Source organism: Chiloscyllium punctatum, chromosome 44 (assembly GCF_047496795.1).
Source record: "Chiloscyllium punctatum isolate Juve2018m chromosome 44, sChiPun1.3, whole genome shotgun sequence".
Classification (NCBI taxonomy): domain Eukaryota; kingdom Metazoa; phylum Chordata; class Chondrichthyes; order Orectolobiformes; family Hemiscylliidae; genus Chiloscyllium; species Chiloscyllium punctatum.
The window spans coordinates 2,987,787-3,014,622 of NC_092782.1; positions in this window are offsets into that span (position 1 = coordinate 2,987,787).

Genomic DNA, 26,836 nt, shown 5'->3' on the forward strand with positions numbered 1-26,836 from the left:
TGGCTGAAACAGAGGACCTGAAACAGAGAGGCTGAAACAGAGGGGCTGAAACAGAGGGCGAGAAACAGAGGGTCAGAAACAGAGCGGCTGAAACAGAGGGGCTGAAACAGAGGGCCTGAAACAGAGGGGCTGAAACAGAGGGCGAGAAACAGAGGGGCTGAAACAGAGGACCTGAAACAGAGAGGCTGAAACAGAGGGGCTGAAACAGAGGGCGAGAAACAGAGGGGCTGAAACAGAGGGGCTGAAACAGAGGGCGAGAAACAGAGGGGCAGAAACAGAGGGGCTAAAATAGAGGGGCTGAAACAGAGGGCGAGAAATAGAGGGAGAGACACAGAAGTGCTGAAACAGATGGGCTGAAACAGAGGGGCTGAAACAGAGGGCGAGAAACAGAGGGCGAGAAACAGAGGGGCTGAAACAGAGGGTCTGAAACAGAGGGGCTGAAACAGAGGGCGAGAAACAGAGGGGCTGAAACAGACGGGCTGAAACAGAGGGCGAGAAACAGAGGTGCTGAAACAGAGGGCGAGAAACAGAGGGCGAGAAACAGAGGGGCTGAAACCGAGGGTCTGAAACAGAGGGGCTGGAATAGAGGGCGAGAAACAGAGGGGCTGAAACAGAGGGGCTGAAGCAGAGGGCGAGAAGCAGAGGGGCTGAAACAGAGGGGCTGAAACAGAGGGGCTAAAACAGAGGGCGAGAAACAGAGGGCGAGAAACAGAGGGGCTGAAACTGAGGGGCTGAAACAGAGGGGCTTAAACAGAGGGCGAGAAACAGAGGGTTTGGAACAGAGAGCGAGAAACAGAGGGCGATAAACAGAATGGCTGAAATAGAGTGCGAGAAACAGAGGGTCTGAAACAGAGGGGCTGAAACAGAGGGCGAGAAACAGAGGGTTTGGAACAGAGAGCGAGAAACAGAGGGCGAGAAACAGAATGGCTGAAATAGAGTGCGAGAAACAGAGGTGCTGAAACAGAGAGCTTGAAACAGTGGGGCTGAAACAGAGGGCCTGAAACAGAGGGGCTAAAACAGAGTGGCTGAAACAGAGGGGAAGAAACAGAGGGCGAGAAACAGAGGTGCTGAAACAGAGTTGCTGAAACAGAGGGGCTGAAATAAAGAGGCAGAAACAGAGGGGCTGAAACATAGGACGAGAAACCGAGGGGCTGAAACAGTGGAACTGAAACAGAGAGGCTGAAAAAGAGGGGCTGAAATAGAGGGGCTGAAACAGAGGGCGAGAAACAGAGGGGCTGAAACAGACGGGCTGAAACAGAGGGCGAGAAACAGAGGGACTGAAACAGAGCGCTGAAACAGAGTGGCTGAAACAGAGTGGCTGAAACAGTGTGCGAGAAACAGAGGGGCTGAAACCGAGGGGCTGAAACAGGGGGCGAGAAACAGAGGGGCTGAAACAGAGGGCGAGAAACAGAGGGGCTAAAACAGAGGGGCTGAAACAGACGGCGAGAAACAGAGGGGCTGAAACAGAGCGGCTGAAACAGAGGGGCTGAAACAGAGGGCCTGAAACAGGGGGGCTGAAACAGAGGGCGAGAAACAGCGGGGCTGAAACAGAGGACCTGAAACAGAGAGGCTGAAACAGAGGGGCTGAAACAGAGGGCGAGAACCAGAGGGGCTAAAACAGAGTGGCTGAAACAGAGGGGAAGAAACAGAGGGCGAGAAACAGAGGTGCTGAAACAGAGCTGCTGAAACAGAGGGGCTGAAATAAAGGGGCAGAAACAGAGGGGCTGAAACATAGGACGAGAAATCGAGGGGCTGAAACAGTGGAACTGAAACAGAGAGGCTAAAACAGAGGGGCTGAAATAGAGGGGCTGAAACAGAGGGCGAGAAACAGAGGGGCTGAAACAGACGGGCTGAAACAGAGGGCGAGAAACAGAGGGACTGAAACAGAGGGCTGAAACAGAGTGGCTGAAACAGAGTGGCTGAAACAGTGTGCGAGAAACAGAGGGGCTGAAACCGAGGGGCTGAAACAGGGGGCGAGAAACAGAGGGGCTGAAACAGAGGGCGAGAAACAGAGGGGCTAAAACAGAGGGGCTGAAACAGAGGGCGAGAAACAGAGGGGCTGAAACAGAGCGGCTGAAACAGAGGGGCTGAAACAGAGGGCCTGAAACAGAGGGGCTGAAACAGAGGGCGAGAAACAGCGGGGCTGAAACAGAGGACCTGAAACAGAGAGGCTGAAACAGAGGGGCTGAAACAGAGGGCGAGAAACAGAGGGGCTGAAACAGAGGGGCTGAAACAGAGGGCGAGAAACAGAGGGGCTGAAACAGAGGGGCTAAAACAGAGGGGCTGATACAGAGGGACTGAAATAGAGGGGCTGAAACAGAGGGCGAGAAATAGAGGGAGAGACACAGAAGTGCTGAAACAGAGGGTCTGAAACAGAGGGTCTGAAACAGAGGGCGAGAAACAGAGGGGCTGAAACAGACGGGCTGAAACAGAGGGCGAGAAACAGAGGTGCTGAAACAGAGGGCGAGAAACAGAGGGGCTGAAACCGAGGGTCTGAAACAGAGGGGCTGGAATAGAGGGCGAGAAACAGAGGGGCTGAAACAGAGGGGCTGAAGCAGAGGGCGAGAAACAGAGGGGCTGAAACAGAGGGGCTGAAACAGAGGGGCTAAAACAGAGGGCGAGAAACAGAGGGCGAGAAACAGAGGGGCTGAAACTGTGGGGCTGAAACAGAGGGGCTTAAACAGAGGGCGAGAAACAGAGGGTTTGGAACAGAGAGCGAGAAACAGAGGGCGAGAAACAGAATGGCTGAAATAGAGTGCGAGAAACAGAGGGGCTGAAACAGAGGGTCTGAAACAGAGGGTCTGAAACGGAGGGCGAGAAACAGAGGGTTTGGAACATAGAGCGAGAAACAGAGGGCGAGAAACAGAATGGCTGAAATAGAGTGCGAGAAACAGAGGGGCTGAAACAGAGAGCTTGAAACAGTGGGGCTGAAACAGAGGGCCTGAAACAGTGGAACTGAAACAGAGAGGCTGAAACAGAGGGGCTGAAATAGAGGGGCTGAAACAGAGGGCGAGAAACAGAGGGGCTGAAACAGACGGGCTGAAACAGAGGGCGAGAAACAGAGGGACTGAAACAGAGGGCTGAAACAGAGTGGCTGAAACAGAGTGGCTGAAACAGTGTGCGAGAAACAGAGGGGCTGAAACCGAGGGGCTGAAACAGAGGGGCTGAAACAGAGGGCGAGAAACAGAGGGGCTGAAACAGACGGGCTGAAACAGAGGGCGAGAAACAGAGGGACTGAAACAGAGAGCTGAAACAGAGTGGCTGAAACAGAGTGGCTGAAACAGTGTGCGAGAAACAGAGGGGCTGAAACCGAGGGGCTAAAATAGAGGGGCTGAAACAGAGGGCGAGAAATAGAGGGAGAGACACAGAAGTGCTGAAACAGATGGGCTGAAACAGAGGGGCTGAAACAGAGGGCGAGAAACAGAGGGCGAGAAACAGAGGGGCTGAAACAGAGGGTCTGAAACAGAGGGGCTGAAACAGAGGGCGAGAAACAGAGGGGCTGAAACAGACGGGCTGAAACAGAGGGCGAGAAACAGAGGTGCTGAAACAGAGGTGCTGAAACAGAGGGCGAGAAACAGAGGGGCTGAAACCGAGGGTCTGAAACAGAGGGGCTGGAATAGAGGGCGATAAACAGAGGGGCTGAAACAGAGGGGCTGAAGCAGAGGGCGAGAAACAGAGGGGCTGAAACAGAGGGGCTGAAACAGAGGGGCTAAAACAGAGGGCGAGAAACAGAGGGCGAGAAACAGAGGGGCTGAAACTGAGGGGCTGAAACAGAGGGGCTTAAACAGAGGGCGAGAAACAGAGGGTTTGGAACAGAGAGCGAGAAACAGAGGGCGATAAACAGAATGGCTGAAATAGAGTGCGAGAAACAGAGGGTCTGAAACAGAGGGGCTGAAACAGAGGGCGAGAAACAGAGGGTTTGGAACAGAGAGCGAGAAACAGAGGGCGAGAAACAGAATGGCTGAAATAGAGTGCGAGAAACAGAGGTGCTGAAACAGAGAGCTTGAAACAGTGGGGCTGAAACAGAGGGCCTGAAACAGAGGGGCTAAAACAGAGTGGCTGAAACAGAGGGGAAGAAACAGAGGGCGAGAAACAGAGGTGCTGAAACAGAGTTGCTGAAACAGAGGGGCTGAAATAAAGAGGCAGAAACAGAGGGGCTGAAACATAGGACGAGAAACCGAGGGGCTGAAACAGTGGAACTGAAACAGAGAGGCTGAAAAAGAGGGGCTGAAATAGAGGGGCTGAAACAGAGGGCGAGAAACAGAGGGGCTGAAACAGACGGGCTGAAACAGAGGGCGAGAAACAGAGGGACTGAAACAGAGGGCTGAAACAGAGTGGCTGAAACAGAGTGGCTGAAACAGTGTGCGAGAAACAGAGGGGCTGAAACCGAGGGGCTGAAACAGGGGGCGAGAAACAGAGGGGCTGAAACAGAGGGCGAGAAACAGAGGGGCTAAAACAGAGGGGCTGAAACAGAGGGCGAGAAACAGAGGGGCTGAAACAGAGCGGCTGAAACAGAGGGGCTGAAACAGAGGGCCTGAAACAGAGGGGCTGAAACAGAGGGCGAGAAACAGCGGGGCTGAAACAGAGGACCTGAAACAGAGAGGCTGAAACAGAGGGGCTGAAACAGAGGGCGAGAACCAGAGGGGCTAAAACAGAGTGGCTGAAACAGAGGGAAGAAACAGAGGGCGAGAAACAGAGGTGCTGAAACAGAGCTGCTGAAACAGAGGGGCTGAAATAAAGGGGCAGAAACAGAGGGGCTGAAACATAGGACAAGAAATCGAGGGGCTGAAACAGTGGAACTGAAACAGAGAGGCTAAAACAGAGGGGCTGAAATAGAGGGGCTGAAACAGAGGGCGAGAAACAGAGGGGCTGAAACAGACGGGCTGAAACAGAGGGCGAGAAACAGAGGGACTGAAACAGAGGGCTGAAACAGAGTGGCTGAAACAGAGTGGCTGAAACAGAGTGGCTGAAACAGTGTGCGAGAAACAGAGGGGCTGAAACCGAGGGGCTGAAACAGGGGGCGAGAAACAGAGGGGCTGAAACAGAGGGCGAGAAACAGAGGGGCTAAAACAGAGGGGCTGAAACAGAGGGCGAGAAACAGAGGGGCTGAAACAGAGCGGCTGAAACAGAGGGGCTGAAACAGAGGGCCTGAAACAGAGGGGCTGAAACAGAGGGCGAGAAACAGCGGGGCTGAAACAGAGGACCTGAAACAGAGAGGCTGAAACAGAGGGGCTGAAACAGAGGGCGAGAAACAGAGGGGCTGAAACAGAGGGGCTGAAACAGAGGGCGAGAAACAGAGGGGCTGAAACAGAGGGGCTAAAACAGAGGGGCTGATACAGAGGGGCTGAAATAGAGGGGCTGAAACAGAGGGCGAGAAATAGAGGGAGAGACACAGAAGTGCTGAAACAGATGGGCTGAAACAGAGGGTCTGAAACAGAGGGCGAGAAACAGAGGGCGAGAAACAGAGGGGCTGAAACAGAGGGTCTGAAACAGAGGGGCTGAAACAGAGGGCGAGAAACAGAGGGGCTGAAACAGACGGGCTGAAACAGAGGGCGAGAAACAGAGGTGCTGAAACAGAGGTGCTGAAACAGAGGGCGAGAAACAGAGGGGCTGAAACCGAGGGTCTGAAACAGAGGGGCTGGAATAGAGGGCGAGAAACAGAGGGGCTGAAACAGAGGGGCTGAAGCAGAGGGCGAGAAACAGAGGGGCTGAAACAGAGGGGCTGAAACAGAGGGGCTAAAACAGAGGGCGAGAAACAGAGGGCGAGAAACAGAGGGGCTGAAACTGTGGGGCTGAAACAGAGGGGCTTAAACAGAGGGCGAGAAACAGAGGGTTTGGAACAGAGAGCGAGAAACAGAGGGCGAGAAACAGAATGGCTGAAATAGAGTGCGAGAAACAGAGGGGCTGAAACAGAGGGTCTGAAACAGAGGGTCTGAAACGGAGGGCGAGAAACAGAGGGTTTGGAACATAGAGCGAGAAACAGAGGGCGAGAAACAGAATGGCTGAAATAGAGTGCGAGAAACAGAGGGGCTGAAACAGAGAGCTTGAAACAGTGGGGCTGAAACAGAGGGCCTGAAACTGAGGGGCTAAAACAGAGTGGCTGAAACAGAGGGGAAGAAACAGAGGGCGAGAAACAGAGGTGCTGAAACAGAGCTGCTGAAACAGAGGGGCTGAAATAAAGGGGCAGAAACAGAGGGCCTGAAACTGAGGGGCTAAAACAGAGTGGCTGAAACAGAGTGGAAGAAACAGAGGGCGAGAAACAGAGGTGCTGAAACAGAGCTGCTGAAACAGAGGGGCTGAAATAAAGGGGCAGAAACAGAGGGGCTGAAACATAGGACGAGAAACCGAGGGGCTGAAACAGTGGAACTGAAACAGAGAGGCTGAAACAGAGGGGCTGAAATAGAGGGGCTGAAACAGAGGGCGAGAAACAGAGGGGCTGAAACAGACGGGCTGAAACAGAGGGCGAGAAACAGAGGGACTGAAACAGAGGGCTGAAACAGAGTGGCTGAAACAGAGTGGCTGAAACAGTGTGCGAGAAACAGAGGGGCTGAAACCGAGGGCTGAAACAGGGGGCGAGAAACAGAGGGGCTGAAACAGAGGGCGAGAAACAGAGGGGCTAAAACAGAGGGGCTGAAACAGAGGGCGAGAAACAGAGGTGCTGAAACAGAGCAACTGAAACAGAGTGCGAGAAACAGAAGGGCTGAAACAGAGGGGCTGATCAGAGGGCGAGAAACACAGGGGCTGAAACAGAGGTGCTGAAACAGATGGGCTAAAACAGAGGGCGAGAAATAGAGGGTTTGGAACAGAGGCGCTGAAACAGAGCGCAAGAAACAGAGTGGCTGAAATAGAGTGCGAGAAACAGAGGGGCTGAAACAGAGGGTCTGAAACAGATGGGCTGAAACAGAGGGCATTGAAACAGAGGGGCAGAAACAGAGGGGCTGAAACAGAGGGGCTGAAACAGAGAGCTTGAAACAGTGGAGCTGAAACAGAGGGCCTGAAACAGAGGGGCTAAAACAGAGTGGCTGAACCAGAGGGGCTGAAACAGAGGGCGAGAAACAGAGGGGCTGAAACAGAGGGCGAGAAACAGCGGGGCTGAAACAGAGGGGCTGAAACAGAGGGCAAGAAACAGAGGGGCTGAAACAGAGGGGCTGAAACAGAGGGCGAGAAACAGAGTGGCTGAAACAGAGGACCTGAAACAGAGGGGCTGAAACAGAGGGGCTGAAACAGAGGGCGAGAAACAGAGGGGCAGAAACAGAGCGGCTGAAACAGAGGGGCTGAAACAGAGGGCCTGAAACAGAGGGGGTGAAACAGAGGGCGAGAAACAGAGGGGCTGAAACAGAGGACCTGAAACAGAGAGGCTGAAACAGAGGGGCTGAAACAGAGGGCGAGAAACAGAGGGGCTGAAACAGAGGGGCTGAAACAGAGGGCGAGAAACAGAGGGGCTGAAACAGAGGGGCTAAAACAGAGGGGCTGATACAGAGGGGCTAAAATAGAGGGGCTGAAACAGAGGGCGAGAAATAGAGGGAGAGACACAGAAGTGCTGAAACAGATGGGCTGAAACAGAGGGGCTGAAACAGAGGGCGAGAAACAGAGGGGGAGAAACAGAGGGGCTGAAACAGAGGGTCTGAAACAGAGGGGCTGAAACAGGGGGCGAGAAACAGAGGGGCTGAAACAGACGGGCTGAAACAGAGGGCGAGAAACAGAGGTGCTGAAACAGAGGTGCTGAAACAGAGGGCGAGAAACAGAGGGGCTGAAACCGAGGGTCTGAAACAGAGGGGCTGGAATAGAGTGCGAGAAACAGAGGGGCTGAAACAGAGAGCTTGAAACAGTGGGGCTGAAACAGAGGGCCTGAAACTGAGGGGCTAAAACAGAGTGGCTGAAACAGAGGGGAAGAAACAGAGGGCGAGAAACAGAGGTGCTGAAACAGAGCTGCTGAAACAGAGGGGCTGAAATAAAGGGGCAGAAACAGAGGGCCTGAAACTGAGGGGCTAAAACAGAGTGGCTGAAACAGAGTGGAAGAAACAGAGGGCGAGAAACAGAGGTGCTGAAACAGAGCTGCTGAAACAGAGGGGCTGAAATAAAGGGGCAGAAACAGAGGGGCTGAAACATAGGACGAGAAACCGAGGGGCTGAAACAGTGGAACTGAAACAGAGAGGCTGAAACAGAGGGGCTGAAATAGAGGGGCTGAAACAGAGGGCGAGAAACAGAGGGGCTGAAACAGACGGGCTGAAACAGAGGGCGAGAAACAGAGGGACTGAAACAGAGGGCTGAAACAGAGTGGCTGAAACAGAGTGGCTGAAACAGTGTGCGAGAAACAGAGGGGCTGAAACCGAGGGCTGAAACAGGGGGCGAGAAACAGAGGGGCTGAAACAGAGGGCGAGAAACAGAGGGGCTAAAACAGAGGGGCTGAAACAGAGGGCGAGAAACAGAGGTGCTGAAACAGAGCAACTGAAACAGAGTGCGAGAAACAGAAGGGCTGAAACAGAGGGGCTGATCAGAGGGCGAGAAACACAGGGGCTGAAACAGAGGTGCTGAAACAGATGGGCTAAAACAGAGGGCGAGAAATAGAGGGTTTGGAACAGAGGCGCTGAAACAGAGCGCAAGAAACAGAGTGGCTGAAATAGAGTGCGAGAAACAGAGGGGCTGAAACAGAGGGTCTGAAACAGATGGGCTGAAACAGAGGGCGTTGAAACAGAGGGGCAGAAACAGAGGGGCTGAAACAGAGGGGCTGAAACAGAGAGCTTGAAACAGTGGAGCTGAAACAGAGGGCCTGAAACAGAGGGGCTAAAACAGAGTGGCTGAACCAGAGGGGCTGAAACAGAGGGCGAGAAACAGAGGGGCTGAAACAGAGGGCGAGAAACAGCGGGGCTGAAACAGAGGGGCTGAAACAGAGGGCAAGAAACAGAGGGGCTGAAACAGAGGGGCTGAAACAGAGGGCGAGAAACAGAGTGGCTGAAACAGAGGACCTGAAACAGAGGGGCTGAAACAGAGGGGCTGAAACAGAGGGCGAGAAACAGAGGGGCAGAAACAGAGCGGCTGAAACAGAGGGGCTGAAACAGAGGGCCTGAAACAGAGGGGGTGAAACAGAGGGCGAGAAACAGAGGGGCTGAAACAGAGGACCTGAAACAGAGAGGCTGAAACAGAGGGGCTGAAACAGAGGGCGAGAAACAGAGGGGCTGAAACAGAGGGGCTGAAACAGAGGGCGAGAAACAGAGGGGCTGAAACAGAGGGGCTAAAACAGAGGGGCTGATACAGAGGGGCTAAAATAGAGGGGCTGAAACAGAGGGCGAGAAATAGAGGGAGAGACACAGAAGTGCTGAAACAGATGGGCTGAAACAGAGGGGCTGAAACAGAGGGCGAGAAACAGAGGGGGAGAAACAGAGGGGCTGAAACAGAGGGTCTGAAACAGAGGGGCTGAAACAGGGGGCGAGAAACAGAGGGGCTGAAACAGACGGGCTGAAACAGAGGGCGAGAAACAGAGGTGCTGAAACAGAGGTGCTGAAACAGAGGGCGAGAAACAGAGGGGCTGAAACCGAGGGTCTGAAACAGAGGGGCTGGAATAGAGGGCGAGAAACAGAGGGGCTGAAACAGAGGGGCTGAAACAGAGGGCGAGAAACAGAGGGGCTGAAACAGAGGGGCTGAAACAGAGGGGCTAAAACAGAGGGCGAGAAACAGAGGGCGAGAAACAGAGGGGCTGAAACTGAGGGGCTGAAACAGAGGGGCTTAAACAGAAGGCGAGGAACAGAGGGTTTGGAACAGAGAGCGAGAAACAGAGGGCGAGAAACAGAGTGGCTGAAATAGAGTGCGAGAAACAGAGGGGCTGAAACAGAGGGTCTGAAACAGAGGGGCTGAAACAGAGGGCGAGAAACAGAGGGGCAGAAACAAAGGGGCTGAAACAGAGGGTCTGAAACAGAGACTTGAAACAGTGGGGCTGAAACAGAGGGCCTGAAACAGAGGGGCTAAAACAGAGTCTCTGAAACAGAGGGGAAGAAACAGAGGGCGAGAAACAGAGGTGCTGAAACAGAGCTGCTGAAACAGAGGGGCTGAAATAAAGGGGCTGAAACAGAGGGGCTGAAACATAGGACGAGAAACAGAGGGGCTGAAACAGTGGAACTGAAACAGAGAGGCTGAAACAGAGGGGCTGAAACAGAGGGCGAGAAACAGAGGGGCTGAAACAGAGGGGCTGAAACAGAGGGCGAGAAACAGAGGGGCTGAAAAGGAGGGGCTAAAACAGAGGGGCTGAAACAGAGGGGCTAAAATAGAGGGGCTGAAACAGAGGGCGAGAAATAGAGGGAGAGACACAGAAGTGCTGAAACAGATGGGCTGAAACAGAGGGGCTGAAACAGAGGGCGAGTAACAGAGGGTGAGAAACAGAGGGGCTGAAACAGAGGGTCTGAAACAGAGGGGCTGAAACAGAGGGCGATAAACAGAAGGGCTGAAACAGAGGGGCTAAAACAGAGGTGCTGAAACTGAGTGGCTAATACAGAGGGGCTGAAACAGAGGGCGAGAAACAGAGGGAGAGACACAGAGGTGCTGAAACAGAGGGCGAGAAACAGAGGGGCTGAAACAGAGGGCGAGAAACAGAGGGCGAGAAACAAAGGGGCCGAAACAGAGGGGCTGAAACAGAGGGGCTGAAGCAGAGGGCGAGAAATAGAGGGGCTGAAACAGAGGGCGGGAAACAGAGGGTCTGAAACAGAGGGCGAGAAACAGAGGGCCTGAAACAGAGGGGCTGAAACAGAGGGCGAGAAACAGAGGGGCTGAAACAGAGGGGCTGAAACAGAGGGCGAGAAACAGAGCTGCTGAAACAGAGGTGCTGAAACAGAGGTCGAGAAACAGAGGGGCTGAAACCGAGGGTCTGAAACACAGGGGCTGAAACAGAGTGCGAGAAACAGAGGGGCTGAAACAGAGGGGCTGAAACAGAGGGCGAGAAACAGAGAGGCTGAAACAGAGGGGCTGAAACAGAGGGGCTAAAACAGAGGGCGAGAAACAGAGGGCGAGAAACAGAGGGGCTGAAACTGAGGGGCTGAAACAGAGGGGCTTAAACAGAAGGCGAGGAACAGAGGGTTTGGAACAGAGAGCGAGAAACAGAGGGCGAGAAACAGAGTGGCTGAAATAGAGTGCGAGAAACAGAGGGGCTGAAACAGAGGGTCTGAAACAGAGGGGCTGAAACAGAGGGCGAGAAACAGAGGGGCAGAAACAAAGGGGCTGAAACAGAGGGGCTGAAACAGAGAGCTTGAAACAGTGGGGCTGAAACAGAGGGCCTGAAACAGAGGGGCTAAAACAGAGTCTCTGAAACAGAGGGGAAGAAACAGAGGGCGAGAAACAGAGGTGCTGAAACAGAGCTGCTGAAACAGAGGGGCTGAAATAAAGGGGCTGAAACAGAGGGGCTGAAACATAGGACGAGAAACAGAGGGGCTGAAACAGTGGAACTGAAACAGAGAGGCTGAAACAGAGGGGCTGAAACAGAGGGCGAGAAACAGAGGTGCTGAAACAGAGCAACTGAAACAGAGTGCGAGAAACAGAAGGGCTGAAACAGAGGGGCTGATCAGAGGGCGAGAAACACAGGGGCTGAAACAGAGGTGCTGAAACAGATGGGCTAAAACAGAGGGCGAGAAATAGAGGGTTTGGAACAGAGGCGCTGAAACAGAGCGCAAGAAACAGAGTGGCTGAAATAGAGTGCGAGAAACAGAGGGGCTGAAACAGAGGGTCTGAAACAGATGGGCTGAAACAGAGGGCGTTGAAACAGAGGGGCAGAAACAGAGGGGCTGAAACAGAGGAGCTGAAACAGAGAGCTTGAAACAGTGGAGCTGAAACAGAGGGCCTGAAACAGAGGGGCTAAAACAGAGTGGCTGAACCAGAGGGGCTGAAACAGAGGGCGAGAAACAGAGGGGCTGAAACAGAGGGCGAGAAACAGCGGGGCTGAAACAGAGGGGCTGAAACAGAGGGCAAGAAACAGAGGGGCTGAAACAGAGGGGCTGAAACAGAGGGCGAGAAACAGAGTGGCTGAAACAGAGGACCTGAAACAGAGGGGCTGAAACAGAGGGGCTGAAACAGAGGGCGAGAAACAGAGGGGCAGAAACAGAGCGGCTGAAACAGAGGGGCTGAAACAGAGGGCCTGAAACAGAGGGGGTGAAACAGAGGGCGAGAAACAGAGGGGCTGAAACAGAGGACCTGAAACAGAGAGGCTGAAACAGAGGGGCTGAAACAGAGGGCGAGAAACAGAGGGGCTGAAACAGAGGGGCTGAAACAGAGGGCGAGAAACAGAGGGTCTGAAACAGAGGGGCGAAAACAGAGGGGCTGATACAGAGGGGCTAAAATAGAGGGGCTGAAACAGAGGGCGAGAAATAGAGGGAGAGACACAGAAGTGCTGAAACAGATGGGCTGAAACAGAGGGGCTGAAACAGAGGGCGAGAAACAGAGGGGGAGAAACAGAGGGGCTGAAACAGAGGGTCTGAAACAGAGGGGCTGAAACAGGGGGCGAGAAACAGAGGGGCTGAAACAGACGGGCTGAAACAGAGGGCGAGAAACAGAGGTGCTGAAACAGAGGTGCTGAAACAGAGGGCGAGAAACAGAGGGGCTGAAACCGAGGGTCTGAAACAGAGGGGCTGGAATAGAGGGCGAGAAACAGAGGGGCTGAAACAGAGGGGCTGAAACAGAGGGGCTAAAACAGAGGGCGAGAAACAGAGGGCGAGAAACAGAGGGGCTGAAACTGAGGGGCTGAAACAGAGGGGCTTAAACAGAAGGCGAGGAACAGAGGGTTTGGAACAGAGAGCGAGAAACAGAGGGCGAGAAACAGAGTGGCTGAAATAGAGTGCGAGAAACAGAGGGGCTGAAACAGAGGGTCTGAAACAGAGGGGCTGAAACAGAGGGCGAGAAACAGAGGGGCAGAAACAAAGGGGCTGAAACAGAGGGTCTGAAACAGAGAGCTTGAAACAGTGGGGCTGAAACAGAGGGCCTGAAACAGAGGGGCTAAAACAGAGTCTCTGAAACAGAGGGGAAGAAACAGAGGGCGAGAAACAGAGGTGCTGAAACAGAGCTGCTGAAACAGAGGGGCTGAAATAAAGGGGCTGAAACAGAGGGGCTGAAACATAGGACGAGAAACAGAGGGGCTGAAACAGTGGAACTGAAACAGAGAGGCTGAAACAGAGGGGCTGAAACAGAGGGCGAGAAACAGAGGGGCTGAAACAGAGGGGCTGAAACAGAGGGCGAGAAACAGAGGGGCTGAAACAGAGGGGCTAAAACAGAGGGGCTGAAACAGAGGGGCTAAAATAGAGGGGCTGAAACAGAGGGCGAGAAATAGAGGGAGAGACACAGAAGTGCTGAAACAGATGGGCTGAAACAGAGGGGCTGAAACAGAGGGCGAGAAACAGAGGGTGAGAAACAGAGGGGCTGAAACAGAGGGTCTGAAACAGAGGGGCTGAAACAGAGGGCGATAAACAGAAGGGCTGAAACAGAGGGGCTAAAACAGAGGTGCTGAAACTGAGTGGCTAATACAGAGGGGCTGAAACAGAGGGCGAGAAACAGAGGGAGAGACACAGAGGTGCTGAAACAGAGGGCGAGAAACAGAGGGGCTGAAACAGAGGGCGAGAAACAGAGGGCGAGAAACAAAGGGGCCGAAACAGAGGGTCTGAAACAGAGGGCGAGAAACAGAGGGCCTGAAACAGAGGGGCTGAAACAGAGGGCGAGAAACAGAGGGGCTGAAACAGAGGGGCTGAAACAGAGGGCGAGAAACAGAGCTGCTGAAACAGAGGTGCTGAAACAGAGGTCGAGAAACAGAGGGGCTGAAACCGAGGGTCTGAAACACAGGGGCTGAAACAGAGTGCGAGAAACAGAGGGGCTGAAACAGAGGGGCTGAAACAGAGGGCGAGAAACAGAGAGGCTGAAACAGAGGGGCTGAAACAGAGGGGCTAAAACAGAGGGCGAGAAACAGAGGGCGAGAAACAGAGGGGCTGAAACTGAGGGGCTGAAACAGAGGGGCTTAAACAGAAGGCGAGGAACAGAGGGTTTGGAACAGAGAGCGAGAAACAGAGGGCGAGAAACAGAGTGGCTGAAATAGAGTGCGAGAAACAGAGGGGCTGAAACAGAGGGTCTGAAACAGAGGGGCTGAAACAGAGGGCGAGAAACAGAGGGGCAGAAACAAAGGGGCTGAAACAGAGGGGCTGAAACAGAGAGCTTGAAACAGTGGGGCTGAAACAGAGGGCCTGAAACAGAGGGGCTAAAACAGAGTCTCTGAAACAGAGGGGAAGAAACAGAGGGCGAGAAACAGAGGTGCTGAAACAGAGCTGCTGAAACAGAGGGGCTGAAATAAAGGGGCTGAAACAGAGGGGCTGAAACATAGGACGAGAAACAGAGGGGCTGAAACAGTGGAACTGAAACAGAGAGGCTGAAACAGAGGGGCTGAAACAGAGGGCGAGAAACAGAGGGGCTGAAACAGAGGGGCTGAAACAGAGGGCGAGAAACAGAGGGGCTGAAACAGAGGGGCTAAAACAGAGGGGCTGAAACAGAGGGGCTAAAATAGAGGGGCTGAAACAGAGGGCGAGAAATAGAGGGAGAGACACAGAAGTGCTGAAACAGATGGGCTGAAACAGAGGGGCTGAAACAGAGGGCGAGAAACAGAGGGTGAGAAACAGAGGGGCTGAAACAGAGGGTCTGAAACAGAGGGGCTGAAACAGAGGGCGATAAACAGAAGGGCTGAAACAGAGGGGCTAAAACAGAGGTGCTGAAACTGAGTGGCTAATACAGAGGGGCTGAAACAGAGGGCGAGAAACAGAGGGAGAGACACAGAGGTGCTGAAACAGAGGGCGAGAAACAGAGGGGCTGAAACAGAGGGGCTGAAACAGAGGGCGAGAAACAGAGGGCGAGAAACAAAGGGGCCGAAACAGAGGGGCTGAAACAGAGGGGCTGAAGCAGAGGGCGAGAAATAGAGGGGCTGAAACAGAGGGCGGGAAACAGAGGGTCTGAAACAGAGGGCGAGAAACAGAGGGCCTGAAACAGAGGGGCTGAAACAGAGGGCGAGAAACAGAGGGGCTGAAACAGAGGGGCTGAAACAGAGGGCGAGAAACAGAGCTGCTGAAACAGAGGTGCTGAAACAGAGGTCGAGAAACAGAGGGGCTGAAACCGAGGGTCTGAAACACAGGGGCTGAAACAGAGTGCGAGAAACAGAGGGGCTGAAACAGAGGGGCTGAAACAGAGGGCGAGAAACAGAGAGGCTGAAACAGAGGGGCTGAAACAGAGGGGCTAAAACAGAGTGCGAGAAACAGAGGGTTTGGAACAGAGGGGCTGAAACAGAGCACGAGAAACAGACGGGCTGAAACAGAGGGTGAGAAACAGATGGCTAGAAACAGAGGGCGAGATACATAGGGGCTTAAACAGAGGGGCTGAAACAGAGGGGCTGAAACAGAGGGCGAGAAACAGAGGGGCTGAAACAGAGGGCGAGAAACAGAGGGGCTGAAACAGACGGGCTGAAACAGAGGGCGAGAAACAGAGCGGCTGAAACAGAGGGGCTGAAACAGAGGGCGAGAAACAGAGGGTGTGAAACAGAGGGCGAGAAACAGAGGGCCTGAAACAGAGGGGCGTAAACAGAGGGCGAGAAACAGAGGGGCTGAAACAGAGGTGCTGAAACAGAGGTCGAGAAACAGAGGGGCTGTAACCGAGGGTCTGAAACACAAGCGCTGAAACAGAGGGCGAGAAACAGAGGGACTGAAACAGAGGGGCTGAAACAGAGGGCGAGAAACAGTAAGGCTGAAACAGAGGGTCTGAAATCGAGGGGCTAAAACAGAGTGCGAGAAACAGAGGGCGAGAAACAGAGGGTTTGGAACAGAGGGGCTGAAACAGAGCGCGAGAAGCAGAGGGGCTGAAAAAGAGGGCGAGAAACAGATGGCTAGAAACAGAGGGCGAGAAACAGAGGGGCTGAAACAGAGGGGCTGAAACAGAGGGACTGAAACAGAGGGCGAGAAACAGAGGGGCTGAAACAGAGGGCGAGAAACAGAGGGACTGAAACAGAGGGGCTGAAACAGAGGGGCTGAAACAGAGTGGCTGAAACAGTGTGCGAGAAACAGAGGGGCTGAAACCGAGGGGCTGAAACAGAGGGCGAGAAACAGAGGGGCTGAAACAGAGGGGCTAAAACAGAGGGGCTGAAACAGAGGGGCTGAAACAGAGGGCGAGAAACAGAGGGCGAGAAACAGAGGGGCTGAAACAGAGGGGCTGAAACAGAGGGGCTGACACAGAAGGCGAGAAACAGAGGGGCTGAAACAGAGGGGCTGAAACAGAGGGTGGGAAGCAGAGCGACTGAAACAGAGGACGAGAAACAGAGGGGCTGAAACAGTGGAACTGAAACAGAGAGGCTGAAACAGAGGAGCTGAAATAGAGGGGCTGAAAAAGAGGGCGAGAAACAGAGGGGCTGAAACAGAGGGGTTGAAACAGAGGGCGAGAATCAGAGGGGCTGAAATAGAGGGCGAGAAACAGAGGGGCTGAAACAGAGGGTCGGAAAAGAGGGGCGGAATCAGAGTGCGAGAAAAAGAGGGGCTGAAACAGAGGGTGAGAAACAGAGTGGCTGAAACAGAGCGGCTGAAACAGAGGGCGAGAAACAGAGGGCGATAAATAGCGTGGCCGAAACAGAGGGGCTGAAACAGAGGGGCTGAAACAGAGGGCGAGAAATAGACGGGCTGAAACAATGGGCGAGAAACAGAACAGCTGAAACTGAGGGGCTGAAACAGTGGGCGCGAAACAGAGTGGCTGAAACAGACGGCGAGAAACAGAGGGCCTGAAACAGAGGGGCTGAAACAGAGGGCGAGAAACAGAGGGGCTGAAACAGAGGGGCTGAAACAGAGGGCGAGAAACAGAGGTGCTGAAACAGAGGTGCTGAAACAGAGGGCGAGAAACAGAGGGGCTGAAACCGAGGGTCTGAAACAGAGGGGCTGAAACAGAGGGCGAGAAACAGAGGGGCTGAAACAGAGGGCGAGAAACAGAGGGGCTGAAACAGAGGGGCTGAAACAGAGGGGCTAAAACAGAGGGCGAGAAACAGAGGGCGAGAAACAGAGGGGCTGAAACTGAGGGGCTGAAACAGAGGGGCTGAAACAGAGGGCGAGAAACAGAGGGCGAGAAACAGAGGGGCTAAAACAGAGGGGCTGAAACAGAGGGCGAGAAAAAGTGGTGCTGAAACAGAGGGGCTGAAACAGAGGGGCTAAATCAGAGTTGCTGAAACAGAGGGGCTGAAACAGAGGGTGAGAAACAGAGGTGCTGAAACAGAGCAGCTGAAACAGAGTGGCTGAAACAGAGGGGCTGAAACAGAGGGCGAGAAACAGTGGGGCTGTAAAAGAGGGGCTGAAACAGAGGGGCTAAATCAGAGTGGCTGAAACAGAGGGGCTGAAACATAGGGTGAGAAACAGAGGTGCTGAAACAGAGCGGCTGAAACAGAGGGGCTGAAACAGAGGGGCTGAAACACAGGGGCTGAAACACAGGGGCTGAAACAGAGGATGAGAAACTGAGGGGCTGAAACAGAGGGGCTAAAACAGAGCGGCTGAAACAGAGGGCGAGAAACAGAGGGCCAGACACAGAGGTGCTGAAACAGAGGGCGAGAAACAGAGGGGCTGAAACAGAGGGGCTGAAGCAGAGGGGCTGAAACAGAGGGGCTGAAACAGAGGGCGAGAAACAGTGGGGCTGAAAAAGAGGGGCTGAAATAGAGGGGCTAAATCAGAGTGGCTGAAACAGAGGGGCTGAAACAGAGGGTGAGAAACAGAGGTGCTGAAACAGAGCGGCTGAAACAGAGGGGCTGAAACAGAGGGGCTGAAACAGAGGGGCTGAAACACAGGGGCTGAAACAGAGGACGAGAAACAGAGGGGCTGAAACAGAGGGGCTAAAACAGTGGGGCTGAAACAGAGGGCGAGAAACAGAGGGCCAGACACAGAGGTGCTGAAACAGAGGGCGAGAAACAGAGGATCTGAAACAGAGGGGCTGAAACAGAGGGCGAGAAACAGAGGGGCTGAAACAGAGGGCGAGAAACAGAGGGCGAGAAACAGAGGGCGAGAAACAGAGGGGCTGAAATAGAGGGGCTGAAGCAGAGGGGCTGAAGCAGAGGGCGAGAAATAGACGGGCTGAAACAGAGGGCGAGAAACAGAGCGGCTGAAACAGAGGGGCTGAAACAGAGGGCTTGAAACAGAGGGGCTGAAACAGAGGGGCTGAAACGGAGGGCGAGAAACATAGAGGCTGAAATAGAGGGGCAGAAACAGAGGGCGAGAAACAGAGGGGCTGAAACCGAGGGTCTGAAATAGAGGGGCTAAAACAGAGGGCGAGATACAGAGGGGCTGAAACAGAGGGGCTGAAACAGAGGGCGAGAAACAGAGGGTCTGAAACAGAGGGGCTAAATCAGAGTGGCTGAAACAGAGGGGCTGAAACAGAGGGTGAGAAACAGAGGTGCTGAAACAGAGCGGCTGAAACAGAGGGGCTGAAACAGAGGGGCTGAAACAGAGGGGCTGAAACAGAGGGCGAGAAACAGAGGGCGAGAAACAGAGGGGGTGAAACAGAGGGGCTGAAGCAGAGGGGCTGAAACAGAGGGGCTGAATCAGAGGGCGAGAAACAGTGGGTCTGAAAAAGAGGGGCTGAAATAGAGGGGCTAAATCAGAGTGGCTGAAACAGAGGGGCTGAAACAGAGGGTTAGAAACAGAGGTGCTGAAACAGAGCGGCTGAAACAGAGGGGCTGAAACAGAGGGGCTGAAACACAGGGGCTGAAATACAGGGGCTGAAACAGAGGACGAGAAACAGAGGGGCTGAAACAGAGAGGCTAAAACAGTGGGGCTGAAACAGAGGAAAAGAAACAGAGGGCCAGACACAGAGGTGCTGAAACAGAGGGCGAGAAACAGAGGATCTGAAACAGAGGGGCTGAAACAGAGGGCGAGAAACAGACGGGCTGAAACAGAGGGCGAGAAACAGAGGGCGAGAAACAGAGGGCGAGAAACAGAGGGGCTGAAACAGAGGGGCTGAAACAGAGGGCGAGAAACAGAGGGGCTGAAACAGAGGGGCTGAAACAGAGGGGCTAAAACAGAGGGCGAGAAACAGAGGGCGAGAAACAGAGGGGCTGAAACTGAGGGGCTCAAACAGAGGGGCTGAAACAGAGGGCGAGAAACAGAGGGCGAGAAACAGAGGGGCTAAAACAGAGGGGCTGAAACAGAGGGCGAGAAAAAGTGGTGCTGAAACAGAGGGGCTGAAACAGAGGGGCTAAATCAGAGTTGCTGAAACAGAGGGGCTGAAACAGAGGGCGAGAAACAGAGGTGCTGAAACAGAGTGGCTGAAACAGAGGGGCTAAATCAGAGTGGCTGAAACAGAGGGGCTGAAACAGAGGGTGAGAAACAGAGGTGCTGAAACAGAGCGGCTGAAACAGAGGGGCTGAAACAGAGGGGCTGAAACACAGGGGCTGAAACACAGGGGCTGAAACAGAGGATGAGAAACTGAGGGGCTGAAACAGAGGGGCTAAAACAGAGCGGCTGAAACAGAGGGCGAGAACAGAGGGCCAGACACAGAGGTGCTGAAACAGAGGGCGAGAAACAGAGGGGCTGAAACAGAGGGGCTGAAGCAGAGGGGCTGAAACAGAGGGGCTGAAACAGAGGGCGAGAAACAGTGGGGCTGAAAAAGAGGGGCTGAAATAGAGGGGCTAAATCAGAGTGGCTGAAACACAGGGGCTGAAACAGAGGGTGAGAAACAGAGGTGCTGAAACAGAGCGGCTGAAACAGAGGGGCTGAAACAGAGGGGCTGAAACAGAGGGGCTGAAACACAGGGGCTGAAACAGAGGACGAGAAACAGAGGGGCTGAAACAGAGGGGCTAAAACAGTGGGGCTGAAACAGAGGGCGAGAAACAGAGGGCGAGAAACAGAGGGCGAGAAACAGAGGGCGAGAAACAGAGGGGCCGAAACAGAGGGGCTGAAACAGAGGGGCTGAAGCTGAGGGCGAGAAATAGAGGGGCTGAAACAGAGGGCGGGAAACAGAGGGTCTGAAACAGAGGGCGAGAAACAGAGGGCCTGAAACAGAGGGGCTGAAACAGAGGGCGAGAAACAGAGCTGCTGAAACAGAGGTGCTGAAACAGAGGTCGAGAAACAGAGGGGCTGAAACAGAGGGGCTGAAACACAGGGGCTGAAACAGAGTGCGAGAAACAGAGGGGCTGAAACAGATGGGCTGAAACAGAGGGCGAGAAACAGAGAGGCTGAAACAGAGGGGCTGAAACAGAGGGGCTAAAACAGAGTGCGAGAAACAGAGGGTTTGGAACAGAGGGGCTGAAACAGAGCACGAGAAACAGACGGGCTGAAACAGAGGGTGAGAAACAGATGGCTAGAAACAGAGGGCGAGATACATAGGGGCTGAAACAGAGGGGCTGAAACAGAGGGGCTGAAACAGAGGGCGAGAAACAGAGGGGCTGAAACAGAGGGCGAGAAACAGAGGGGCTGAAACAGACGGGCTGAAACAGAGGGCGAGAAACAGAGCGGCTGAAACAGAGGGGCTGAAACAGAGGGCGAGAAACAGAGGGTGTGTAACAGAGGGCGAGAAACAGAGGGCCTGAAACAGAGGGGCGTAAACAGAGGGCGAGAAACAGAGGGGCTGAAACAGAGGTGCTGAAACAGAGGTCGAGAAACAGAGGGGCTGTAACCGAGGGTCTGAAACACAAGCGCTGAAACAGAGGTCGAGAAACAGAGGGACTGAAACAGAGGGGCTGAAACAGAGGGCGAGAAACAGAGAGGCTGAAACAGAGGGGCTGAAATCGAGGGGCTAAAACAGAGTGCGAAAAACAGAGGGCGAGAAACAGAGGGTTTGGAACAGAGGGGCTGAAACAGAGCGCGAGAAGCAGAGGGGCTGAAAAAGAGGGCGAGAAACAGATGGCTAGAAACAGAGGGCGAGAAACAGAGGGGCTGAAACAGAGGGGCTGAAACAGAGGGGCTGAAACAGAGGGCGAGAAACAGAGGGGCTGAAACAGAGGGCGAGAAACAGAGGGACTGAAACAGAGGGGCTGAAACAGAGGGGCTGAAACAGAGTGGCTGAAACAGTGTGCGAGAAACAGAGGGGCTGAAACCGAGGGGCTGAAACAGAGGGCGAGAAACAGAGGGGCTGAAACAGAGGGGCTAAAACAGAGGGGCTGAAACGGAGGGGCTGAAACAGAGGGCGAGAAACAGAGGGCGAGAAACAGAGGGGCTGAAACAGAGGGGCTGAAACAGAGGGGCTGACACAGAGGGCGAGAAACAGAGGGGCTGAAACAGAGGGGCTGAAACAGAGGGTGGGAAGCAGAGCGACTGAAACAGAGGGCGAGAAACAGAGGGGCTGAAACAGTGGAACTGAAACAGAGAGGCTGAAACAGAGGAGCTGAAATAGAGGGGCTGAAAAAGAGGGCGAGAAACAGAGGGGCTGAAACAGAGGGGTTGAAACAGAGGGCGAGAAACAGAGGGGCTAAAACAGAGGGGCTGAAACAGAGGGGCTAAAACAGAGTGGCTGAAACAGAGGGGCTGAAACAGCGGGCGAGACACAGAGGTGCTGAAACAGAGCGGCTGAAACAGCGTGCGAGAAACAGAAGGGCTGGAACAGAGGGGCTGAAACAGAGGGCGAGAAACAGAGGATCTGAAACAGAGGGGCTGAAACAGAGGGCGTGAAACAGAGGTGCTGAAACAGAGGGGCTGAAACAGAGGGCGAGAAACAGAGGGGCTGAAACAGAGGGGCTGAAACAGAGGGCGAGAAACAGAGGGGCTGAAACAGAGGGGCTGAAACAGAGGGGCTAAAACAGAGGGCGAGAAACAGAGGGCGAGAAACAGAGGGGCTGAAACTGAGGGGCTGAAACAGAGGGGCTGAAACAGAGGGCGAGAAACAGAGGGCGAGAAACAGAGGGGCTAAAACAGAGGGGCTGAAACAGAGGGCGAGAAAAAGTGGTGCTGAAACAGAGGGGCTGAAACAGAGGGGCTAAATCAGAGTTGCTGAAACAGAGGGGCTGAAACAGAGGGTGAGAAACAGAGGTGCTGAAACAGAGGAGCTGAAACAGAGTGGCTGAAACAGAGGGGCTGAAACAGAGGGCGAGAAACAGTGGGGCTAAAACAGAGGGGCTGAAACAGAGGGCGAGAAAAAGTGGTGCTGAAACAGAGGGGCTGAAACAGAGGGGCTAAATCAGAGTTGCTGAAACAGAGGGGCTGAAACTGAGGGGCTGAAACAGAGGGGCTGAAACAGAGGGCGAGAAACAGAGGGCGAGAAACAGAGGGGCTAAAACAGAGGGGCTGAAACAGAGGGCGAGAAAAAGTGGTGCTGAAACAGAGGGGCTGAAACAGAGGGGCTAAATCAGAGTTGCTGAAACAGAGGGGCTGAAACAGAGGGTGAGAAACAGAGGTGCTGAAACAGAGCAGCTGAAACAGAGTGGCTGAAACAGAGGGGCTGAAACAGAGGGCGAGAAACAGTGGGGCTAAAACAGAGGGGCTGAAACAGAGGGCGAGAAAAAGTGGTGCTGAAACAGAGGGGCTGAAACAGAGGGGCTAAATCAGAGTTGCTGAAACAGAGGGGCTGAAATAGAGGGTGAGAAACAGAGGTGCTGAAACAGAGCAGCTGAAACAGAGTGGCTGAAACAGAGGGGCTGAAACAGAGGGCGAGAAACAGTGGGGCTGTAAAAGAGGGGCTGAAACAGAGGGGCTAAATCAGAGTGGCTGAAACAGAGGGGCTGAAACAGAGGGTGAGAAACAGAGGTGCTGAAACAGAGCGGCTGAAACAGGGGGGCTGAAACAGAGGGGCTGAAACAGAGGGGCTGAAACACAGGGGCTGAAACAGAGGATGAGAAACTGAGGGGCTGAAACAGAGGGGCTAAAACAGAGCGGCTGAAACAGAGGGCGAGAAACAGAGGGCCAGACACAGAGGTGCTGAAACAGAGGGCGAGAAACAGAGGGGCTGAAACAGAGGGGCTGAAGCAGAGGGGCTGAAACAGAGGGGCTGAAACAGAGGGCGAGAAACAGTGGGGCTGAAAAAGAGGGGCTGAAATAGAGGGGCTAAATCAGAGTGGCTGAAACAGAGGGGCTGAAACAGAGGGTGAGAAACAGAGGTGCTGAAACAGAGCGGCTGAAACAGAGGGGCTGAAACAGAGGGGCTGAAACAGAGGGGCTGAAACACAGGGGCTGAAACAGAGGACGAGAAACAGAGGGGCTGAAACAGAGGGGCTAAAACAGTGGGGCTGAAACAGAGGGCGAGAAACAGAGGGCCAGACACAGAGGTGCTGAAACAGAGGGCGAGAAACAGAGGATCTGAAACAGAGGGGCTGAAACAGAGGGCGAGAAACAGAGGGGCTGAAACAGAGTGCGAGAAACAGAGGGCGAGAAACAGAGGGCGAGAAACAGAGGGGCTGAAATAGAGGGGCTGAAGCAGAGGGGCTGAAGCAGAGGGCGAGAAATAGACGGGCTGAAACAGAGGGCGAGAAACAGAGCGGCTGAAACAGAGGGGCTGAAACAGAGGGCTTGAAACAGAGGGGCTGAAACAGAGGGGCTGAAACAGAGGGCGAGAAACAGAGAGGCTGAAATAGAGGGGCAGAAACAGAGGGCGAGAAACAGAGGGGCTGAAACCGAGGGTCTGAAATAGAGGGGCTGAAACAGAGGGCGAGATAAGAAGGGCCGAAACAGAGGGGCTGAAACAGAGGGCGAGAAACAGAGGGTCTGAAACAGAGGGGCTAAATCAGAGTGGCTGAAACAGAGGGGCTGAAACAGAGGGTGAGAAACAGAGGGTGAGAAACAGAGGTGCTGAAACAGAGGGGCTGAAACAGAGGGGCTGAAACAGAGGGGCTGAAACAGAGGGCGAGAAACAGAGGGGCTGAAACAGAGGACCTGAAACAGAGAGGCTGAAACAGAGGGGCTGAAACAGAGGGCGAGAAACAGAGGGGGTGAAACAGAGGGGCTGAAGCAGAGGGGCTGAAACAGAGGGACTGAATCAGAGGGCGAGAAACAGTGGGTCTGAAAAAGAGGGGCTGAAATAGAGGGGCTAAATCAGAGTGGCTGAAACAGAGGGGCTGAAACAGAGGGTTAGAAACAGAGGTGCTGAAACAGAGCGGCTGAAACAGAGGGGCTGAAACAGAGGGGCTGAAACACAGGGGCTGAAATACAGGGGCTGAAACAGAGGACGAGAAACAGAGGGGCTGAAACAGAGAGGCTAAAACAGTGGGGCTGAAACAGAGGAAAAGAAACAGAGGGCCAGACACAGAGGTGCTGAAACAGAGGGCGAGAAACAGAGGATCTGAAACAGAGGGGCTGAAACAGAGGGCGAGAAACAGACGGGCTGAAACAGAGGGCGAGAAACAGAGGGCGAGAAACAGAGGGCGAGAAACAGAGGGGCTGAAACAGAGGGGCTGAAACAGAGGGCGAGAAACAGAGGGGCTGAAACAGAGGGGCTGAAACAGAGGGGCTAAAACAGAGGGCGAGAAACAGAGGGCGAGAAACAGAGGGGCTGAAACTGAGGGGCTGAAACAGAGGGGCTGAAACAGAGGGCGAGAAACAGAGGGCGAGAAACAGAGGGGCTAAAACAGAGGGGCTGAAACAGAGGGCGAGAAAAAGTGGTGCTGAAACAGAGGGGCTGAAACAGAGGGGCTAAATCAGAGTTGCTGAAACAGAGGGGCTGAAACAGAGGGTGAGAAACAGAGGTGCTGAAACAGAGCAGCTGAAACAGAGTGGCTGAAACAGAGGGGCTGAAACAGAGGGCGAGAAACAGTGGGGCTGTAAAAGAGGGGCTGAAACAGAGGGGCTAAAACAGAGCGGCTGAAACAGAGGGCGAGAAACAGAGGGCCAGACACAGAGGTGCTGAAACAGAGGGCGAGAAACAGAGGGGCTGAAACAGAGGGGCTGAAGCAGAGGGGCTGAAACAGAGGGGCTGAAACAGAGGGCGAGAAACAGTGGGGCTGAAAAAGAGGGGCTGAAATAGAGGGGCTAAATCAGAGTGGCTGAAACAGAGGGGCTGAAACAGAGGGTGAGAAACAGAGGTGCTGAAACAGAGCGGCTGAAACAGAGGGGCTGAAACAGAGGGGCTGAAACAGAGGGGCTGAAACACAGGGGCTGAAACAGAGGACGAGAAACAGAGGGGTTGAAACAGAGGGGCTAAAACAGTGGGGCTGAAACAGAGGGCGAGAAACAGAGGGCCAGACACAGAGGTGCTGAAACAGAGGGCGATAAACAGAGGATCTGAAACAGAGGGGCTGAAACAGAGGGCGAGAAACAGACGGGCTGAAACAGAGGGCGAGAAACAGAGGGCGAGAAACAGAGGGCGAGAAACAGAGGGGCCGAAACAGAGGGGCTGAAACAGAGGGGCTGAAGCAGAGGGCGAGAAACAGAGGGGCTGAAACAGAGGGCGGGAAACAGAGGGTCTGAAACAGAGGGCGAGAAACAGAGGGCCTGAAACAGAGGGGCTGAAACAGAGGGCGAGAAACAGAGCTGCTGAAACAGAGGTGCTGAAACAGAGGTCGAGAAACAGAGGGGCTGAAACAGAGGGGCTGAAACAGAGGGCGAGAAACAGAGAGGCTGAAACAGAGGGGCTGAAACAGAGGGGCTAAAACAGAGTGCGAGAAACAGAGGGTTTGGAACAGAGGGGCTGAAACAGAGCACGAGAAACAGACGGGCTGAAACAGAGGGTGAGAAACAGATGGCTAGAAACAGAGGGCGAGATACATAGGGGCTGAAACAGAGGGGCTGAAACAGAGGGGCTGAAACAGAGGGCGAGAAACAGAGGGGCTGAAACAGAGGGCGAGAAACAGAGGGGCTGAAACAGACGGGCTGAAACAGAGGGCGAGAAACAGAGGGGCTGAAACAGACGGGCTGAAACAGAGGGCGAGAAACAGAGCGGCTGAAACAGAGGGGCTGAAACAGAGGGCGAGAAACAGAGGGTGTGAAACAGAGGGCGAGAAACAGAGGGCCTGAAACAGAGGGGCGTAAACAGAGGGCGAGAAACAGAGGGGCTGAAACAGAGGTGCTGAAACAGAGGTCGAGAAACAGAGGGGCTGTAACCGAGGGTCTGAAACACAAGCGCTGAAACAGAGGGCGAGAAACAGAGGGACTGAAACAGAGGGGCTGAAACAGAGGGCGAGAAACAGAGAGGCTGAAACAGAGGGGCTGAAATCGAGGGGCTAAAACAGAGTGCGAGAAACAGAGGGCGAGAAACAGAGGGTTTGGAACAGAGGGGCTGAAACAGAGCGCGAGAAGCAGAGGGGCTGAAAAAGAGGGCGAGAAACAGATGGCTAGAAACAGAGGGCGAGAAACAGAGGGGCTGAAACAGAGGGGCTGAAACAGAGGGGCTGAAACAGAGGGCGAGAAACAGAGGGGCTGAAACAGAGGGCGAGAAACAGAGGGACTGAAACAGAGGGGCTGAAACAGAGGGGCTGAAACAGAGTGGCTGAAACAGTGTGCGAGAAACAGAGGGGCTGAAACCGAGGGGCTGAAACAGAGGGCGAGAAACAGAGGGGCTGAAACAGAGGGGCTAAAACAGAGGGGCTGAAACAGAGGGGCTGAAACAGAGGGCGAGAAACAGAGGGCGAGAAACAGAGGGGCTGAAACAGAGGGGCTGAAACAGAGGGGCTGACACAGAGGGCGAGAAACAGAGGGGCTGAAACAGAGGGGCTGAAACAGAGGGTGGGAAGCAGAGCGACTGAAACAGAGGGCGAGAAACAGAGGGGCTGAAACAGAGGAGCTGAAATAGAGGGGCTGAAAAAGAGGGCGAGAAACAGAGGGGCTGAAACAGAGGGGTTGAAACAGAGGGCGAGAAACAGAGGGGCTAAAACAGAGGGGCTGAAACAGAGGGGCTAAAACAGAGTGGCTGAAACAGAGGGGCTGAAACAGCGGGCGAGACACAGAGGTGCTGAAACAGA